Source organism: Mustelus asterias, unplaced genomic scaffold, assembly GCF_964213995.1.
Source record: "Mustelus asterias unplaced genomic scaffold, sMusAst1.hap1.1 HAP1_SCAFFOLD_84, whole genome shotgun sequence".
NCBI lineage: Eukaryota > Metazoa > Chordata > Chondrichthyes > Carcharhiniformes > Triakidae > Mustelus > Mustelus asterias.
This window is the reverse complement of record NW_027590138.1, coordinates 238,082-260,490: the sequence shown is the minus strand read 5'-3', so window position 1 is coordinate 260,490 and position 22,409 is coordinate 238,082. Positions and strand designations below refer to the sequence as shown.

Here is a 22,409-nt window from a genome sequence, read left to right as displayed (position 1 = left end):
AAAACAGAAATAGCGAGTGAGGTACACATCCACAACCCATGAATGAATAACAATATACACACAGCCAGCTGCCTGAACCAACAAACATGGGGTCCTCTAAACTGGTGACCAGAGATCAAGTGAGTGGCCACAAGCATATTCACCTTTTAATGTCTTGATTTTCTTGTGTGAGTGTTGTGTTGATAGATTGCCTGCACTGTGTGCCCAGGTTCTCATACCAAATCCCACGAAAACCAATCCCACCGTTTGCACTGCAAATACATTTACAAAACCTTTGACTTGTCCAATACGAAACGACAGCTGATTGAGAACTCTCGCTCGGCCTTTGAACCCGGGATATCTCGCATGTTGGTGATGTTAACACCCTCAGCCCGAATCATACCCCTTGTCCAACGAGCCGCTGCTGGGGAAATTGTTCAATGAAAATATTTCCATTGCCATTCAAAGCTGCACAGATTTCTGCAGTGCAAGGTGAAAATGCTGGAAAAACTCAGAAAGTCAGACAGCTTGTGTACATAGGAAAACAAATCTCATATTTTACCTCCATAATCTTTGATTACTACGGGGCATGGTAAGAAATTAGGAGGTTTTAAACAAGTGTTATCCAGCAGCATAACAAGAGGGGAGACCTCTGGCCGGGTGTAAATCAGGAGGGCTTAAATGAGGGGAAAAAAGAATTTTAAAGTAATTACACCACAGAATGGGGCCATTCCCAAGTCCTTTACAGGACGCAGTTGAGTTGTGGATGAAGGGGAACCTGTGGATGTAATGTACGTAGATTACATTGGAGCCACAGTGATGAGTTGGTGGGTTTAGAAAATTGAAAGTTACACTTAGGAAATAGAATTAGGAGCAGAAGTGGGCAAATTCAGTGCTTCGAGCCTGAACCGTCATGCAATCAGTTCATGACTGATCTCTCCCTGTTCTCAAATCCACCTCCCTACCTGTTCCAATATCCCCTCATCCCTGTTATTATTAGGAATATATCTGTCGCTTTCTTGAAATTCCACAAATTCACGACCCTCTGCGAGAAGCAGTTCCTCCTCAAATCAGTTTTAAATCTACCGCCTCTCAACCTATATATTTGACCTGTTGTTCTCCATTGCCCCATGAGAAGAAACATTTCGTGAACGTTCAATCTATCAATTATTTTTAGAATTTTATATACCCCGATCACTTCAGCATGTTGTGGGACTATTTTACCTCACTGTCGATTTCATGTCCCAGCGATCTCAAACGGTGTTATCATTAGCTGCAGCAGTCCATGTTCCATCCAAACTGGACATATTAAGAGATGTATCGTAAGTCAATTTGAAAAACACATTTCACCCGTGACCCTGGATGTCCAGTGGGTTGTGTTCAGTACCACCCCAGTGTTGTTTGGTTTCAATTCCCGCTCAGGAAACGATTATATTTTGCTCTCGGCAAACTATTAAAAATAAAAGCAGATCTCCTAACATCAACCGAGTGAGGTTTGCATGTCTACATCACAGCTGGAAAGGTCACATTTGCAACAGGTCAAGAACAAATATAGTAGCAGAAAGACAGTGATAGGCTGCAAAGCGCTGACGATAGAGATGGTGATGTAAACTAACATCTGGATAGTAAATCGGTCAGATTTTAGCGTTCACACTGAATTATTAAACCTTTCCCTCACTCTGCAACGACAATATTTGAAAAGGTTTCTGTCCAGTTTTGAACCGTCGGAAGCGAAAGTAATAACTGTGCGTGGAATGCCTGTTGTCTGTTGTAATGGACTGAATATATCACTGTGGTGCAAACAGAAGGTGCCATTTTGCGGCAGAGACTTGCTTGTGGTGAATGTGATCTGGCGCGAAAATTAAAATAACAAAAGCAGCGTGGATAAGGAAAAACTGTAAAATAGGTTGGTCTGATGGTTAGAGTTTGACACTTTCACTGCTGTTCAGATTACAGGTCAGGAAATGAAGATTTGTTGCTCTCATCCAAACCATAAAAACAAATGTCAGGTATTGCCTGGTGGAACATATAAAACACAATCTTTCCTCGTGTCCTGAGGTGAAGACTGAGCAAATTCAACAGGAGGTTTTCATGTCATATCTGGCAGGATATTGGGAATCAGACAAGGTTAAGGCAGTTTAAATGGTGCCGGTCCTTCACTGCAGCTGATTCTGTTTCTGACTGGATGTGATTTCTGTTTGTTCCACAGTTCAGGATGAATTGATTCAGTGAAGGAGCAGGCTCAAACCGACTGATGGCCTTTCTCAGCTCCTTTGCTGCTACTGAATTTCAGTAACGCTTTCAGTAAAGAGCAGGATCGTTACGGGGTAGCGTTACGGGGTAGCGTAGCGGAGCAGTTTAAACCCGTAGTTGGGTCCAGTTTCTGTATAAGCTGTGGGTTCAAATCCCGCCATTGCTCGAGTGGGCTTGAGTTTTGGTCCCTGCAGCTGAAATCCAGCAGTTCAGATTGAATGCAGGAGTTTGTGCCGTGTCGTTTTTGGCAGGAAGAAAGCGGAGACACTGACCAATGTAAACAGTTGTTGAGGTAAAGAAGCGCATGTGGAAGGAGTGGAGCAAATTATTGTCGATGCTGGAATCGGAAACAAAACGGGAAAATGCTGGAAAATGTCAGCAAGTCTGGCAGCATCAGTTATGAGAGAAGAGAGCTGACGTTTCTAGTCCAGATCACCCTTTGTCAAGACTGGAAGGAATTGAGTTGCTCCGACAGAGAATACAAACGGGAACACAGGCTGAATGGCTGTCTGCCGATATAACCACAGGGTTGCAAACATTGAGACTGCAGTCCCGGCCCAGGGGTAGATTGGGATTTTCTAACTGAGGCTCAAATCCTGTCATGGACGCCTCCCGTCATTCTTATTGAAAGTTATTGGAAATGAAGCAATGGGTACAGAGATGATCAACTCATTACAAATCTCTCACATCAGCGTCTCTGAGGGTCTAGTGACCAGAATCGGCGCCGTGACGTCGTTTCAATTCCCAGTCACAGAGTGAATAACTTTTTGTCCAATTCTTCATTTAATGAAAACCCGCCTCATAGCGTTTGTGAAGGGAGCAATATCTAAATCTTCCAGCTGGATGAACTTGCATCGGAGTTGGAAAAGTCAGAGATGCAAGTCCAGGATGCTACCGGGACTTGATGGATTAAGTTATAAGGAGAGGCTGGATAGACTGCGACTTTTTTCTCTGGAGCATAGGAGGCTGAGGGGTGATCTTATAGAGGTCTGTAAAATAATGAGGGGCACAGATCAACTAGATAGTCAATATATTTTCCCAAAGGTAGGGGAGTCTAAAACTAGAGGGCATAGGTTTAAGGTGAAAGGGGAGAGATACAAAAGCCTCCAGTGGGCCAATTTTTTCATACAGAGGGTGGTGAGTGTCTGGAACAAGCTTCCAGATGCAGTAGGAGAGGCGGGTACAATTTTGTATTTTAAAAGGCATTTAGATGGTCACATGGGTACGATTGGTATCGAGGGATATGGGCCAAATGCGGGCAATTGGGATTAGGTTAGGGGTTTAAAAAAAAGGCGGCAAGGACAAGTTGGGCCGAAGGGTCTATTTCCATGCTGTAAACCTCTATGACTCTATGACTCTATGAATCCATGTAACACTAACGATAAACTCTGAAGAAGAATCACATAACAAGCACAACATACATGTCAGATACACACAGAGCACACATGTCAAATCATGTCATTTTCAAGTTGCCTCTTTTAATTTCCTGCTCTCCACCAAATCAAAATCTCCACCAGATTAAAAATCTCCGACCTCAATCCCTATGCTGCTCCTCAATCCACTGATAATACTCCACGCAATGTATAAAACTTGCAGCGCTTGGCTCCGTAGCTGAGTGGATAGAGCCCTGGTCTTGGTCAACCAGGGATCGTGCCTTCAACTCTCGCTGTCGACCAAGCTTAGTTGATAGAAGCTGTGGGGTGGAATCCAACAGACTGCGAGATGAAACAGAGAGCTTTTCTGAGTGAAGGAGCAGATCAGGTGCAAACTTGAAAAACGAGAAGTTATTCTTCTTCATAAAAAAATAGAAAGAGCAGGATATATTTGATGAGTTGAAAATGTAAATGTTGATATTAAGAATAGAATAGATTCGTTGGTACAAGGAATGCATTCAGCTCGCATGTAGGTGCAGCAGGTAATTGGAAGTGGAATTACATTTTGGCCTTTATTGCCGGCAGACTGGAGTCCAAGAATAACGAGGTGTTTCTGCTGTTGCACAGGGCTGGTTGGAACCACATGTTGAATATTCTGTGCAGGTGTGATAGTCAAAGGGACGTGCTTGCATTGGAAACGGTAAAGAGAAGATTCACCAGATTGCTCCCTGGGGTGAGGGAGCTGTCCTGTGATGAAATTCTCTGGAGTTTAGAAGAATAAGAGGCGATCTCATTAAACCGACACAGCTCTGAGTAGGTTTGATGGGAGATTGTTTTTTTTCTGCTGGTCGGGGAATCTAACCCACTGTGGAACAGATAAGGGGCTGATCATTTCGGGCTAAGATAAGGAGAAATTACTTTACTCAAAGGGCTGAGAATCTTTGGCATTCTCTGTACCTGACAGTTATGTACGCCCCATCATCGAGTACATTTAAGGTTGGATGAACAAGTTTCTGGTCTCTTGGGGAATTCAGCGATAAGGGGAGATGGTGGAAAAACTGAGTTGTAGCCCAAGATCGATCAAGATGGTATTGAATAGCGGAACAATCCCGATGGACTGAGTGGTCTGCTTCTTCTCCTATTATTCATTTTATAATAAAAGCAGAAAGTGCTGTAAGTTCTCAACAGGGCTTGCAACAAATGTGGAGCAAGATATAGAATTAAGTTTCCGAGTCCAATATGACTCTTTGCAAACCAGTAACTGATTGCGAGGTACAGCAATTAGCACAGCATCGTGAATGGGAATTGAATTGGATCCAGGCAGTGAAACGCTGAATTTAAACTGCCGCAGGATTTCTGTTGGAAAATTGTTCAGGAAAGTTGCTGCCAACTGAAAGGGAGGAGGTTTGAGAGCATCCTGCGCCAAATAGAACCCCTCTAACAGACGAGACTGTTTGACAGTGTACATGCTGAGAGCTTGTTTCCACCGACCCTCTCCCCGCCCTGCCCCCAAATAGACCCCCTCTACCCCCTCATGCTGTTGTATATTTCCAATCGATTAGAAATATGGGATTCACAGTAACTGGTAGAAATTGATGCTGTAGTTGTAGATATAGAACTGGAATGCAACATCACACCGAGTGAATCCACTGTCTGTTTAAATGTTGATCAGTGAAAATTTCAATCATCCTCTGCTGTGCAACACACGGCGACTGAGTCAATAAGCAATAGCCAGTCAAAAAAAGCCTGTACCAGTCAATCTTTCTCGCAACTTTCAAACATGTTGTTATTCTCTACCATTTGCCACTGACGTATATCAATAAGTGAACGCAGTTTGTGGTGTTAAAAAATGTCTTCACCCCCTCTGGGAACTGAATCACGTTGATGCACAGAGGAACACACACAGACACCGAGAGTGACAGAGGGCGGACAAGACACAAACACCCATAGATCAATGATGTCACTAACTGGGTTCAGTTTTGTTCCATTTCTGGCTGGGGTTTTGGTGATTTCTAGCTGATGAACAGAAATGAAGGAATGCGAAGTGAAGCAGGAAAAACAGATGGGAATATTTGAAAGATTTTGATTCCATTGAAAGAATAATAATTCTGCAGTCATCGAAAGGAATGAATGCTGAGCAGCGCATTGGGTGAGGTTCAAATCTCCGTGAGAAAACAATAATTTCAAATCCACCGCCTGAGCCGCTTGGCCACCACTGCAACCGGTGTCAATGTGTTCGTGTTACTCATATTAAATCATTGAATAGTGACAGCAACAAAAGTTGCTGTCGAGAACCTTCTGTTCTAGAAGGTCACGCTGCACCTTTCATTCCTCCTTTTTCGTTCTTACAGAATGCCATTCGCTGAAAAGACAAACGAGCTGCACTTTTCGGCAGTGGTGGGATTTGAATCCACAGCAATTCAGATATTGAAACTTAAATTTAGTAATTAAGACCATGCGGCTCCGCTAACAGTCGAAGGTAACTATTGCTCAGAATAATACCGGCAATGGGTTAGAATATGATTGAGATTTTGGATAGAACATTTCGCCCCTCAAGCCCCTCACAATATTTTGGAATCACAGCCAAGCAGTTGTTTTCCATCTGTTACATTTCCGACTTTTCCAGCTTTGATGAAAGATCCAGCTGGAAGATTAACTTTGTTTCTCTCTCCACGGACGCTGCCAGATCTGGTTTCATTCAATGCGGAATTCCTTTTCATGGTGTCAGTTCACACAGCAATACAAACGAGTTACCCTCTGGCTGGGGATTGAATCCAGTCCACAGTGATGAACGTGCCGAATCCAAACCACTCGACCAGCAGGGAAGCTGACAGTGACTTCCCCAATCAGCGGATCATCGTCATTTTAGCCATTCTCTTCCTCCTCTTCCGTCACACAATCGACGGGTTTCTCATTTAAAAAAATACTCAACTTATTTCCACATTTGTCACCTGCCATCGAGACCATGGCCGTGAAGACGTTGACTTTGCACCATTGGAACACCCGAGTTCCGCCATCACCAGCTCAATGTTGCCTTGTCTATCATTCCTTGTGTCAAATAATACATCCTCCCTCGTTTTCTGTGCCGAACCTTACCTTCTGCCCTTTTCAAGGAGTGACCCCTGACTTCACAACTAGAAAATGCAGGGGAAACCCATCAGACTCGTTAAAATTTGCAAATATATGAATATATAACTTTTCCCTCAGTCTGCAGTGAAAATGATTTGGAAAACAAATTCTACCAGTTTCACGCCGTGGGAGGCGGACGCGATAACTGTCGTGGAATTATTCCTGTAATTGGCTGAACACTTCTCTGGTGTTGAAACGGAAGGTGCCATTTTGCAGGAGAAGTTTCTGGTGCAAGTGGTCTGGCGTGGAAACTAAAATAACAAAAGGATCGTGGGCAAAGCAAATTGTAAAACGCGCTGTAATCTGTTGGTCTGCTGGTTAGAGTTTGAAACTTTCACTGCTGTTTTGATTGCAGGTCAGGAAATGAAGATTTATTGCTCTCCTCCAATGCGTGAGAACAAATATCAGTTATTTCCAGGCAGAACGCACAAATCCCAGTCTCGCCTTGTGTCCTGTCCTTTCTCAAGTGAAGACCCTGAGCAAATTCAACAGGAAGCCATATTGTCCTTTCTGGGAGCTAAACGAGGTTAAGGACAGTTTAAATGGAGCCGGCCCTTCACTGCAGCTCATTGTGTTTCTGACTGGAGATGATTTTTGTTTGCTGCGCATTTCAGGATCATGTGATTCGGCTACGATTTAGTCAGGGCCCATCCCAACTCCACAGATTTTGATATATTTCAGTATTAATGCAATGAAACGACATGATTATCAAGACTGCCCGTGTGGTAGCGTGGCCGAGCGGTCTAAGGCGCTGGATTTAGGCTTCAGTCTCTCTCGAGGCGTGGGTTCGAATCCCACCGCTGCCAGAGTCCAACAGCTCGGGTTGATCGGAGGAGTCTGAGCGGTGTCGTTTTTGACAGACGCCCTTGTGAGAACAGGATATTGCGCTTGACTCATCGATCGACAGTTCCGACACGCCATAGCAAAAAAGCGCACCGACCTCCTCAGAAGACAAGTACGGGACACAGCCCTCAGAGTGCCCTTCCTCCTCCAGTCCGTCCCCAGAGTGCAGAAGCCAAGACAGCTTCGGAGTGGAGAAGCTATGACATCTTCTTCGGAGCCTTCAGCGTACAATCGATGAAGACGAATATCACGCAAAGGCCATCTCCACGCCCCCACGACTTGCGTTCAAAAAACAGCGCAACCTCAAACAGACCATTGTTCGCAGAAAACTGCCCAGCCTTCAAGTAGAACAGCGACCACGACACCACACAACCCTGCCAGGGCAACCTCTGTAAGATGTGTTGGATCATCGACCCGGATGCCATCATCACACGTGAGATCAGAATCCACCAGGTAGACGATACATACACATGCAACTCGGCCAACGTTGTCTCCCTCATACGCTGCAGGAAAGGATGTCCCGAAGCATGGTACATCGCCGAGACTATGCAGACGCTACGACAACAGAAGAATGGCAACCGCTCGACAATCACCCGGCAAGAGTATTCCCTTCCTGTCGGGGCACGCTTAAGCAGTCAAGTGCATTCAACCACCGATCTTCGGGTAAGCGTTCTTCAAGGCGGCCTTCAAGACGCACGACAACGCAGAATCGCTGAGCAGAAACTGATAACCAATTTCCATACACGAGAACGGCCTCAACCGGGACCTTGGGTTCATGTCACACGACTTGTCACCCTCACCATTTGGCCTGGGCTTGCAAAATCCTACTAACTGGCTTGGCTTGAGACAATTCACACTGCTTTAACCTGTCATTGTCCCCGCTCTCCACTCGCATTGTCTGTACCTGTAAAGACTTGATTCGCTGTTAAGACACGCATTCCAACCATTATCTTGCAATTGAGTCTGTGTCTTTCTATGCCCTGTTTCTAAACCCAACTCTCCACTCACCTGATGAAGGAGCAGTCTCTCGAAAGCTCGTGCGACCAAGTAAACTGATTGGACTTTAACCTGGTGTTGCGAGACTTCTTACTGTGAGGGAGATCAACAATGATTTTACTGAATGGCGGAACAGGCCCTAATGAAGGAGCAAATGGTCCATTGCAACTCCTCTTCCCTATTCTCTTATGTTGTTCTGTTCAGCTCATTGTTCTGAGAACAGATTCAAATGGTTCCTGCTCCTCCCTCTGACGTCATGAATTGGAGACTGAAGACACTCGGAACTGATTGGGTGAAATGTCGGATAAAGGAGATGTGAGCTGATTGGGTGTCTCCTGCTGGAAAGGAATGAACCAATCACCACTGGGGCCGGATATTACTCAACATCTTCTGAACTCTGAACTGAAACAATTGAGCTTTAACTCATTGAGTTCCCTTAGGCATTTGCTGGAGGAACGCTTTTTTAATTTGGAATTACAAGATAAGTTGATACATCAGGTTGAAAGTAACGAGTGTGTTCTTGTATGAAGTGGCATGGGTTCTCAATCTAACCATGCGAACCTGCAGCAACACAGTGGAGTTGAGCATTGTAGTCAGGTCGATTGAGTGCGATATGCTATCATTTGTTTCTGTACTGTAGTGCTTGTAAAGGACCCGGGTCCGAAACCGGGCAGAAGAATACATTAAGATTTTTCATGTCGGGTGAGAGAAATCTGAATGATTTCAGTTTGTTGCTGAATATTATCCGAATCTCGATTCATATTATCTTTGCTTGACGTCGGCCTCAAATGCTTCCTGTAAACTAAATGCTGAATATTTTGGCGCACTGACAGGAAATAAATGTTTCTATTTTGACAGCATGCGCACATTAGCTTTTCGTTCAGTCTACAACAGAATGTAACGGGTTAATAGGTGCAGACTAACAGAGTTAATCACCATCTGAAACATGTCTAATGGTAGTCTGTGCTCTAAAAGACAGGTACAAGTGAAACTGCACGTGGGCATTGTCAGCTGTTCCTGAAGTGTAGTTGTTCTCACATTCGCCTCACACGCGAAAAGTCCCCGGTTCGAAACCAGGCAGAAACACTGTTGGATCGTTGTCATTAAGTAAGAGCGAAGTCTGCATGATGTAAGTTCATAGCTCAACCTCATGCGAATCCGATGTCACGGTCATGTTATATTGGCTTTGATCTCGGCCTCAAAAGCATTTCGGAAAGTCAGAAATGCTCTCTTTGAGGAAGCAGGGAATAAAGAACTCCATTGTGTATACACATATTCGCAACTCGTGCAGTCCACAAATTAATTTAATGGGATTAGAGGTGCAGACTGACCTAGTTAATCACCATCTGAAATATATCGAATTGTATTGTGTGCTCATAAAGACAGACACAATTGAAATTGTAACTGAACTGGAGGAAATGGGCACATTTCACAGAAGCACCTTTGTAAAATTGCTCTTCACAGTAAAGAAATAATTAAAGCCACTCAGACAAATGTGGAAATCGAGATTCAGTGCGGACCTCCTGGACTTCCGATAGATGGACGAGATTTAGGCGCCAGAATACTTCACACACAGAATAAAGAGGATTCAAGTACATTTTATTTTCTTTAAAGAATGAATGTGGTCAATCTCAAATAAACATCATGGCATGGGTATTACCCAGTGACTCTATTTCTTTTGTTGGTCAGACATGTTTCCAAGAAAATGTTGTATATTTCAGAGATATTCAATTCAGAATGAGGCCATCTGTGTTAAATAAACGTATTGAAATTAAATGTTGAATAACTACAAATATTTCATATAACTGTTTGAAATTATTTGACGGAAGATGAGAATGATGTATTAATGAATGAACCGAAACCATTGCTGCCTGAGCCATTTGCCAGACGAACGCTTTTTAATTTTGAAGTTTAAGATAAGTTGAGATATCAGGTTGAAAGTAACGGATTTGTTCTTCTATTAAGTGACATGGACCCTCAATGTGACCATGACAACCTGCAGCAACACAATGTAGTTCAACATTGCAGTCAGGCCAATTGGCGGCGTGGCGCATTCTCTTGTTTCTGTAGTGTAGTGGTTATCACATTGGCCCAACACGTGAAAGATCACCGCTTCAGAACCGGGCAGAACATTCATCAGTTTTCCCATGCAGGGTGAGGGAAATCTGTGTGATTTCAGATCGTTGCTGAACACCATCCAAATCTGGATGTTACAGCCATCTTATCTTTGCTATGAGCTCGGCCTCAAATATTTTCTGTAAAATAAGAAATGCTGATTGTTTTGACGCACTGACAGGAAATTTTCGATTTAGACAGCGTGCACATATTAGCATCTCTTTCAGCCCACAAATGACTTTCATGGGTTTATATGTGCAGACTAATATAGTTAATCACCATCTGAATCATGTCTAATTGCAGTGTGTGCTCAAAAAGAGAGACACAAGTGATTGTGTCAGCGAATGAGAGGAAATGGCGCACATTTCCGACAACATTTTTTTTGAAATCGTTCTTCATAAGAAAGAAATAGGAAACAGCACTCAGTCAGATGAGGAAATCGAGACTCAGTGCGGATCTATTGGACTTTCCTAAACATGGCCAAAATTTATGTGCCTGAATGTTTCACGCCCATTTTAAACAGGCTCAAATGCAACTAACGGATGCCTTTTCAATCTCTACCATTGAAATGGAGTTGATTTTGTTTAACAGCAGACGATGATCAATGTCAAAATTGCGATCTGCCTTACCCAGTTAGTCGCTTCCTTCTGTTGCTCAGTTATGTTTGCAATTCAGTGATGTTCAATTTCAGAGATATTCAATTCAGAATGAAGACATATATGTTAAATAACGCATTGATACTAAATATTGAAACAAATACTGAGTACAATTGTACAATGAGCTTTGACAAAGTGTCATCTGGACTCGAAACGTCCGCCCTTTTCACTCCTTACAGGTGCTGCCAGACATTGTGAGATTTTGCAGCATTTTCTCTTTTCTCATCCGCAGTAATTTGCTTTTATTACTGAGTACAATTGATTGAGATTATTCGAAGAAAGATGAAAATAATGCATTAATGAATGGGCAGAAATCATTGCACCGTTAGATATTTGCGCGACGAACGATTTTGAATTTTGATGTTCGGGATCAGTCGTACAATCAGATTGAAAGCAACGATGATCTTCCTGAATTCAGTGACATGGGCTCTCAGTCGCACCATCGGAACCTGCAGCAACACAGCGTAGTTGAACATTGCAGATTGGCCGATTTGCTCTAGCATACTTCGAGCTGTTTCTGTAGTGTAGTGGTTATCACGTTCGCCGAACACGCGAAATGTCCCCGGCTCGAATCGAGACAGAATCATTCATGAAGCTTTCCCATGTCGGGTGAGGGAAAATTGCTTGATTTCAGTTCGTTGCTCAACATCATCCGAGCCTCGATGTGAAAGGCATGTTCTCATTGCTCTGAAATCACCCTCAAATGCTTTCTGTGAAATAAGAAGCACATTCTTTTTGACGCACTGAGAGGAATGTTCAATTTTGACACCGAGCACATATTCGCAGCTCGTTCAGTCTACAACAGAATTTGATGGGTTTATAGGTGCAGTCTAATATGGTTAATCACCATCTGAAATATCTGATAGTAGTGTGTGCTCAAAAAGACAGATACAAGTCATACTGTAAGTGAACGAGAGGAAATGGCGCACATTTCACTGGAGAATATTTTTAAAAATCGTTTTTCATCATGAAGAAACAGGAAACGCCACACAGACAGATGAGGGAATCGAGACTCGGAGGGGGGGGGGGGGGTGGGGTGGGGCGGTGGAGGGGGGGGGGGGGGGATCTACTGGACTTTCCTGTCAAGGGCCGGAATTTATGCGCCTGAATGTTTCACGCCCATGATAAAAAGGGCTCCAGGGTCACTATCAGATAATTCTTAAATCTCTTCCATTTCCATCGAGTTGACTTTTTCAAAAGGCTGACTATGTTCAATCCTAAAATTGCGATCTGTATTACCCGGTGACTCGATTCATTTTGTTGGTCAGTTATGTTTGCAATTCAGTGATGTTCAATTCCAGAGATATTCAATTCATGATGAAGACATATGTGTGAAATAATGCATTGATACTAAATATTGAAACAAATACTGAGTACAATTGCACAATGAGCTTTGGCAAAATGTCATCTGGACTCGAAACGTCAGCTCTTTTCACTCCTTATAGATACTGCCAATCCTTGTGAGACTTACCAGAAGTTTCGCTTTTCGTTTCCGATTCCAGCATCCGCAGTAATTTGCTTCTTTACTGAGTACAATTGATTGAGATTGTTCAAAAGGAAGATGCGAATGATGAAATAATGAATGGGTAGAAGTCATTCCTCCCTTAGATATTTGCGAGACGAACGCTTTTAAGTTTTGATGTTCGGGTTAAGTCGAACAATCAGATTGAAAGTAACGGTTATCTTCCTGAATTCAGTGATATGGGCTCTCAGTCGAACCATTGGAACCTGCAGCAAGACAGCGTAGTTGAACATTGCAGACAGGCAGATTTGCTCCAGCGTGTTTCGAGCTGTTTCTGTAGTGGAGTGGTTATCGCGTTCGCCGAACACGCGCAAAGCCCCCGGCCCGAAACCGAACAGAAATGTTCATTAAGCTTTCTCATGTCGGGTAAAGATAAATAGCTTGATTACAGTTTGTTGCTCAACATTATCCGAATTTCGATGTGAAAGGCATGTTATCATTGCCCTGACATCACCCTGAAATGCTTTCTCTGAAATAAGAAGCACATTTTTTTTTGGCGTACTGAGAGGAATGTTCGATTTTGACGCCGAGCACATATTCGCATCTCGTTCAGTCTACAACAAAATTAAATGAGTTGATAGATGCAGACTAATATGGTTTACCACCATCTGAAATATCTAACAGTAGTGTGTGCTCAAAAAGACAGATACAAGTGATGCTGTAAGTGAACTAGAGGAAATGGCGCACATTTCACAGAATATCTATTTTTAAATCGTTTTTCATCACTGAGAAACAGGAAAAGCCACTCAGACAGATGAGGGAATCGAGACTCTGTGCGGATCGACTGGACATTCCGGTAAAGGTCTGGAAGTTACGCGCCTGAATGTTTCACGCCCATAATAAAAAAGGGTCAACTGTCACGAACAGATCATTCTTGATTTTTCTCCATTTAAATGGAGTTGACTTTGTTTAAAAGCTGACGATATTCAACCTAAAAATTACGATCTGTATTACCCTGTGATTCGCTTCGTCCTGTTGGGCAGTTATGTTTGCAATTCAGTGATGTTCAATTTCTGAGATATTCAATTCATAATAAAGAACAAAGAACAATACAGCACAGGAACAGGCCCTTCGGAGCTCCAAGCCCGCGCCGCTCCCTGGTGCAAACTAGACCATTCTTTTGTATTCCTCCATTCCCACTCCGTTCATGTGGCTATCTCGATAAGTCTGAAACGTTCCCAGTGTGTCCGCCTCCACCACCTTGCCCGGCAGGGCATTCCAGGCCCCCACCACCCTCTGTGTAAAATGCGCCCTTCAGATATCCGTGTTAAAACTCCACCCGCCCCCACCCCCCTCACCTTGAACCTATGACCCCTCGTGAACGTCACCACCGACCTGGGAAAAAGCTTCCCACCGTTCACCATATCTATGCCTTTCATAATGTTATACACAGGGGCGGCACTGTAGCACAGTGGTTAGCACTGCTGCTTCACAGCTCTAGGGTCCCGGGTTCGATTCCCGGCTCGGGTCACTGTCTGTGTGGAGTTTGCACATTCTCCTCGTGTCTGCGTGGATTTCCTCCGGGTGCTCCACAGTCCAAATATGTGCGGGTTAGGTTGATTGGCCAGGTTAAAAAAAAATGCCCCTTAGAGTCCTGGGATGCGTAGGTTAGAGGGATTAGTGGGTAAAAATATGTGGGGGTAGGGCCTGGGTGGGATTGTGCAGACACGATGGGCCGAATGGCCTCCTTCTGAACTGTAGGGTTTTTATGATTCTATGACCTCTATTAGGTCACCCCTCATCCTCCGTCTTTCCAGTGAGAACAACCCCAGTTTACCCAATCTCTCCTCATAACTAAGCCCTTCCATACCAAGCAACATCCTGGTAAACCTCCTCTGCACTCTCTCTACCGCGTCCACGCCCTACTGGTAGTGTGGCGACCAGAACTGGGCGCAGTATTCCAAATGCGGCCGAATCAACGTTCTATACAACTGCAACATCAGATCCCAACTTTATGAAGACATAAGTGTTAAATAATGCATTGAAACTAAAAAGTGAAACAATTGTACAATGACCTTTGAAAAAGTTTCATCTGGACTCGAAACGTCCGCCCTTTTCACTCCTTACAGGTGCTGTCAGACATTGTGAGATTTTGCAGCATTGTCTGTTTTCTCATCCGCAGTAATTTGATTTTATTACTGAGTACAATTGACTGAGATTATTCGAAGAAAGATGAAAATGATGCATTAACGAATGGGCAGAAATCATTGCTCCCTTGGATATTTGCCAGACGAACGATTTTAAATTTTGATGTTCGGGATAAGTCGTACAATCAGATTGAAAGTAACGGTTATCTTCCTGAATTCAGTGACATGGGCTCTCAGTCTCACCATCGGAACCTGCAGCATCACAGCGTAGTTGAACATTGCAGACAGGCAGATTTGCTGCGTTGTGGTTCAAGCTGTTTCTGCAGTGTAGTGGTTATCACGTTCGCCTAACACGCGAAAGGTCCCTGGTTCGAAACCAGGCAGAAACATTCTTTAAGCTTCCTCATGTCATGCAAGGGAAAATTGTTTGATTGCAGTTTGTTGCTCATCATGATCCGAGCCTCGATGTTAAAGGCATGTTATCATTGCTCTGACATGACCCTCAAATGCTTTCTGTGAAATAAGAAACGCTTTTTTTTGACGCACTGACAGGAAAGTTCGATTTTGACACCGAACACTTATTCGCATCCCGTGCGAGGAAATGGCGCACATTTCACAGAAGAATCTTTTAAAAATCGTTATCATCACTGAGAAACAGGAAAAGCCACTCAGACAGATGAGGGAATCGAGACTCAGCGCGGATCTACTGGACTTTCCGGTAAACGTCCAGAAGTTATGCGCATGAATGTTTCACGCCCGTAATAAAAAAGGCTCAACTGTCACGAACAGATCATTCTTGATTCTCCTCCATTTAAATGCAGTTGACTTTGTTTAAAATCTGACCATAGTCAATCTCAAATTTGAATCTGTATTACCCGGTGATTCGATTCGTTCTGTTGGTCAGTTATGTTTGCAATTCAGTGATGTTCAATTTCAGAGATATTCAATTCATAATGAAGACATATGTGTTAAATAACGCATTGATATTAAATATTGAAACAAATACTGAGTACAATTGTACAATGAGCTTTGATAAAGTTTCATCTGGACTCGAAACATCCGCCCTTTTCACTCCTTACAGGTGCTGTCAGACATTGGGAGATTTTGCAGCATTTTCTCTTTTGTCATCCGCAGTAATTTGCTTTTATTACTGAGTACAATTGATTGAGATGATTCGAAGACAAATGAAAATGATGCATTAATGAATGGGCAGAAGTCATTGCTCCCTTCGATATTTGCCAGAAGAACGGTTTTGAATTTTGATGTTCGGGATAAGTCGCAGAATCAGATTGAAAGTAACGGTTATCTTCCTGAATTCAGTGACATGGGCTCTCAGTCTCACCATCGGAACCTGCAGCATCACAGCGGAAAGGATGTCCCGAGGCATGGTACATTGGGGAAACCATGCAGACGCTATAACTACGGATGAATGAACACCGCTCGACAATCACCAGGCAAGACTGTTCTCTTCCTATGGGGGAGCACTTCAGCAGTCACGGGCATTCAGCCTTGGATCTTCAGGTAAGCGTTCTCCAAGGCGGCCTTCACAACACACGACAGTGCAGAGTCGGTGAGCAGAAACTGATAGCCAAGTTCCGCACACATGAGGACGGCCGAAACCAGGATGTTGGATTTATGTCACATTATCAGTAACCCCCACAGCTTGCCTCCTGGGCTTGTAGAATCTCACTAGCTGTTCTGTCTGGAGACAATACACATCTCTTTAACCTGTGTTGAACGCTCCCTCCACCCACATTATCTGTACCTTTAAGACCTGGCTGGCTGTAGGATTCGCATTCTAATCAGTATTCTGCAACTTGATTCTGTCTGTTTGCACTGTTTGAGAGCAGATTTCCACTCCATCTGACGAAGGAGCAGTACTCCGAAAGCTTATGATATTTGCTACCAAATAAACCTGTTGGACTTTAACCTGGTGTTGTGAGACTTCTTACTGTGTTCACCCCAGTCCAACGCCGGCATCTCCACATCATCGGGACAATAACCAGAGACAGACAGAGCTTCACCCCCATAGTTCCAGTCTGAACACCAGAAACAGAGGCAGTGATCACTGTCTGCATAAGACCCGGAAATGGAGAAGTTGAAACAGTCAGTGGACTGTAATGAGGTCGCAAGTGACTCCGTCTCTCCGCCCATTTTTACATCTTCAAACATTCGCTTCCTCCAGAAGGGAATCGTGATTTTTCATCAGTGATCAGAGAGCGCCCTCCCGTGGACAGCACTGCTGCATATTGGAAACAGATACACACACGGCCACCTGTAAAGACTGACACATATCTAGATAATAGAATCAAAGAATTTGTACAGTGCAGAAAAATGCCATTCGGCCCACCGATCACAAGCTTCCCGGGCCCTATTCCCGTAACCTCATACATTTACTCCGCTAATCCCCCTGACAGTAGGGTCAATTTAGCATGGCCAATCAAACTAACCCGCACATCTTTGGACCGGGGGAGGAAACCGGAGCACCCGAGGAAACTCACGCAGACACGGGGAAAGCAGATACGCACACGGCCACGTGCAAAGACAAACACGTGTAAGGATATATAACCATATAGATATATGCCCAGACACTGTCATCAACTCTAACGTCCCTCGTTATAAATCCAGAATTATTCTGTAGATTTCTGACACATTAGTCTGAGTTGCTAACTATGAAAATACATGAATAACCCCAACTCCGTGTTCACTAGAAGCCTCGTATACCGCACAGAATCAACAAAAGCATCGACACAGGGACAAGTAAACACAGTGATCGATTCTCAAACTGATCGACTCAAACATAGACACACAGACAATCACTAAGGAAGATAAACAAACAGATTAACACAGCCACTGACACACTCAAGAGAAGTTCACCCATTGACAATCCCGAAAGCGTACTAGCTCCAGAGTAAACTTACTGAACTGGAATTCCCTGGGGTCGTGTCAGTGCGGCAATATCGTGTTAGATATTCATTGCGATGGAACTGTCCATTTTAACAAAAAGAACAGCCAGAAATCTATTTCTCATCAATGGTGATCATTCATTGATGACTCAACAGTGGACACTTTTGAAGAATAAGCAATAATGGGTGTATTTCTTTTTACAGCCAAACACATTCTGGATGTGTCCATATCATGTTTAAAGTTTATTTATTAATGTCACAAGTAGGATTACATTAATACTGCAATGAAGTTACTGTGAAAATCCCCTAGTCGCCACACTCCGCCACCTGTTCGGGTACACTAAGGGAGAAATGTAGCATGGCAATGCACCTAACCAGCACATCTTTCAGACTGTGGGAGGAAACTGGAGCAAATCCACACAGACACAGGAAGAACGTGCAAACTCCACTCAGACCCAAGCCAGGAATCGAACCCGAGTCCCTGGCACTGTGAGACAGCAGTGTGCCACTGTGCCACCGTGCCGCCCCATGTGAGGTCGGTGTAGGTAAGACAGATTCCCCACCCATTCTCGAGGTTGTCAGATCGGATGTTCGGGACAACACAACGAGACTGCTTCAGGTATAGATGATTCATTCTCCTCTGTTATATTCCACACCCTTTGGAAATTAGTGGAGTTAAGGTAGTTATATTAGATATGATTCCGAAATAATGAGGAGATGCTTCATCCGATTAAACTCGTTTTGCAAATTCGATATGAAATCAATTGCATAAATAAATATACGTTTACAATGAAAACTATACTGGGAAGCTATATCCAATCCTTCATGCCATTGGGTCAGGGAAACGTTGCTACTTCAAGAAAACTGTACACGGATTCCACGGAAACTCCTTCTTCAAATGGGGATTGGACAATGACTTGAAAGGGAGAAAAATCAGCTTCATGGAATGAGAGGAGGAAATTGAAATGAGAACAAAGAACAGTGCAGAACAGGAACAGGCCCTTCGGCCCACCAAGCCCGCACCGGCACATCAGTTGGGTACCTCGTAATCAAATAACTGGCATAGGCATGGTTGGTCGAAGGGCCTCTTATTGTTCTTTGCCATTGTCAACCATTTTCAATCATTACAACAATCTGAGGTCCCTATCTGCTTCAAGAAGATGACCATCATCCCGGTACCTAAGAAAAATCAAGCAGCATGCCTTAATAACTATCCGCCGGTGGCTCTGACATCCATCATTATGAAGTGCTTTGAAAGGTTTGTCATGGCACGAATCAATTGCAGCCTCCCGGACTACCTGGATCCACGACAGTTGCCTATCGCCGCAACAGGTCCACAGCAGACGGCATTTCCGTGGCCTTGCACTCAACCCTGGATCACCTAGATAACAAGGACAGACTCCTATTTATTGACTATAGCTCAGACTTCAACACTATTATTCCCACGAAACTCATCTCCAAACTCCGTGACCTGGACCTCGGCACCTCCTCTGTGACTGGATCCTGAACTTCCTAACTCACAGACCATAATCTGTAAAGATAGGCAACAACACCTCCTCCACGATCATCCTCAACACCGGTGCCCCAGAATGCTGTGTTCTCAGCCCCCTACTATACTCCTTATATACCTATGACTGTGTGGCCAAATTCCCCTCCAATTCGATTTTCAAGTTTGCTGACGATGCCACCGTAGTGGGTCAGATCTCAAACAATGATGAGAAAGAGTACAGGAATGAGGTAAAGAATCTGGTGAACTGGTGCAGCAACAATAATCTCCCGCAATGTCAACGAAATGAAGGAGATTGTCATCGACTTCAGGAAGCGTAAAGGAGAACATGTCCCTGTCTATATCAACAGGGACGAAGTAGAAAGGGTCGGGATCTTCAAGTTTTTAGGTCTCCAGATCACCAACTATCTGCCCTGGTCCCCCCATGACGACACTATAGTTAAGAAAGCCCACCAACACCTCCACGAGCTCAGAAGACGAAGGAAATTTTGCATGTCAGCTACGACTCTCACCAACTTTTACAGATGTACCATAGAAAGCATTCTTTCTGGTTGCATCACAGCTTGCTATGGCTCCTGCTCTGCCCAAGACTGCAAGGAACTACAAAAGGTCGTGATTGTGCCCAATCCATCACACAAACAGTCTCCCATCCATTGACTCTGTCTACACTTCCCGCTGCCTGGGCAAAGCAGCCAGCATAATTAAGGACCCCACGTCCCCGGACATTCTCTCTTTCACCTTCTTCCTTCGGGAAAAAGATACACAAGTCAGGTCTCGTACCAACCGACTCAAGAATAGCTTCTTCCCTGCTGCTGTCAGACTTTTGAATGGACTTACCTTGCGTTAAGTTGATCTTTCTCTACACCCTAGCTATGACTGTAACATTGCAAAGTGCACAGTCTCATTTCCTTCTCTATGAACGGTATGTTTTGTCTGTATAGCGCGCAAGAAACAATACTTTTCACTGTACGTTAATACATGTGACAATAATAAATCAAATCAAATTAAAATCATTCTTGGATCAATATGTCTACAGCAGTCCCAATGAGTGTTGCAACATTTCAAGAGATTCCCCTTGGGTCCTAGGGACGCCAGCAGTTTCTGTAGTGTAATGGTGGTTGCATTCGCCTCACACACGGAAAATCCCTCGTTCAAAACCATGCCGAAATATTATTAAAATTTGTTCGTTAAGGTGAGGCAAGTTTACATGATTGAAATTTGTTGCTGAACATTATCCGAAACTCAATATTAAAGCCATGTTATCTTTGCTCTGACCTCGGCCTCAAAATCTTTCAGCAAAATCAGAGATCTTGTATTTTTATGACGCAATGAGAGGAAATAGATGCTGCTGTTTTGACACCATGGACATATCAGCAACTCATTCAGTCCACAACAGAATTTAATGGCTTTGTTGATGCAGACTAACAAAGTGAATCATCATCTGAACCATGTCGAATAGCATTGTGTGCTCAAAAAGGCAGACACAAGTGAAACTGTAACTGAACTTGAGGAAATGGCGCACATTGCGTGGAACCATTATTTAACATCGTTCTTCAGAGTAAAGAAATAGGGAAAACCACTCAGACAGTTGAGGAAATCGAGAATCAGTGCGGATGTACTGGACTTTCCTGCAGCTGAATGGAACTTAGACGTCTGAGTGTTTCACACACAGAATAAAGAGGGATCAAGTATAACTAACAAGTCATTCTTAAATCTATTCCCTTGAAAGATATTTGATTTTGTTTAAAAGCTGATTGTGGTCAATCTCAATTAAGCACCGTGACATGTGACTCGATTCATGTTTGCAATTCAATATTGTCTACTTCGGAGATATTTCATTCAGAATGAGGAGATATGTAATTAATAATAATATATTAATATTAAACATTGAACAACGAACAAATACTGGGTAGAACTGGTTGAAATTATTCGAAGGAAGATGAGAATGATGCATTAATGATTGAGCAGAAATCATTGCTTCCTTCGATATTTGCCGGACAACCGCTTTTAAAGGTTGAAGTTCAAGATAAGTTGAGAAATCAGGTTGAAAGAAACTGTTTTTGTCTTGTATTGAGTGACATGGGCTCTCAGTATAACCATTCAAACCTGCGGCAACACAATGGTGTTGAACATTGTGGCCAGGCCAATTGGCGGCGCTATACTATCAGTTGTTTCTGTAGTGTAGTGGTTATCACGTTCGCCTCACACGCGAAAGGTCCCCGGTTCGAAACCGGGCAGAAACATTAATTATAGTTCTTCATTTAGCGTGAGGGAAGTTTTGCATGGTAGTTGTTGCTGAACATTATCCGATTCTCCATGTTGTAACCATGTTATCTTTGCTCTGAACTCGGCCACAAATGCTTTCAGCAAAATCAGAAATGCTGTGTTTTAAGACGCAATGAGGAAATAAATGTGTGTATTTTGACACTGTGCGCATATTAGCAACTTGTTCAGTCCATAACAGAATATAATGGTTTTACAAGTGCAGACTAACATAGTTAATCATCATCTGAAACATGTGTCATAGTCGTGTGTGCTCATAAAGACAGACACAAGTGAAACTGTAACTGAACGAGAGGAAATGGCGCACATTTCCCGGAAGCATATTTTTTAAATTGTTCTTCATTATAAAGAAATGGGGAAAAATCACTCAGGGAGATGAGTAAATCGAAACTCAGTGTAGATCTGCTGGACTTTTCTATAGATGAACGGGATTTAGGCGCCAGAATGTTTCACATGCAGAATAAAGAGGGATCAAGTATAACTAGCAAATCATTGTTAAATCTTTTCCCTTTTAGGATGTTTGATATTGTTTAAAAGCTGACTGTCTCAAATAAGCACCATGGAATGTGTATTACCCAGTAACTCGATTTCTTTTATTGGTCAGTAATGTTTGCAATGCAATGTTGCATATTCCCGAGATATTCAACTCAGAATGAAGATGTATGTATTAAATACATGGATTCATATTTAATATTGAATAACGAAACAAATATTGAGTAACTCGCCAACGTTTCGAGTTTGGATGACCCTTCATCAGAGC

At 43.3% G+C, this 22,409-nt stretch overlaps 1 protein-coding gene and 3 non-coding genes across 4 annotated transcripts in view; 3 read left to right on the top strand and 1 right to left on the bottom strand.

Moving 5' to 3' along the window:
• LOC144483888 (uncharacterized) overlaps nucleotides 1-22,409 on the bottom strand; it is a 435,358-nt gene that overhangs the window by 233,967 nt on the left and 178,982 nt on the right. The window lies entirely within an intron of this gene.
• Nucleotides 7,459-7,540, top strand: trnal-uag (transfer RNA leucine (anticodon UAG)). The gene has a single exon. It is a non-coding gene; the product is annotated as a tRNA-Leu (tRNA).
• trnav-aac (transfer RNA valine (anticodon AAC)) lies at nucleotides 15,270-15,342 on the top strand. The gene has a single exon. It is a non-coding gene; the product is annotated as a tRNA-Val (tRNA).
• trnav-cac (transfer RNA valine (anticodon CAC)) lies at nucleotides 21,537-21,609 on the top strand. The gene has a single exon. It is a non-coding gene; the product is annotated as a tRNA-Val (tRNA).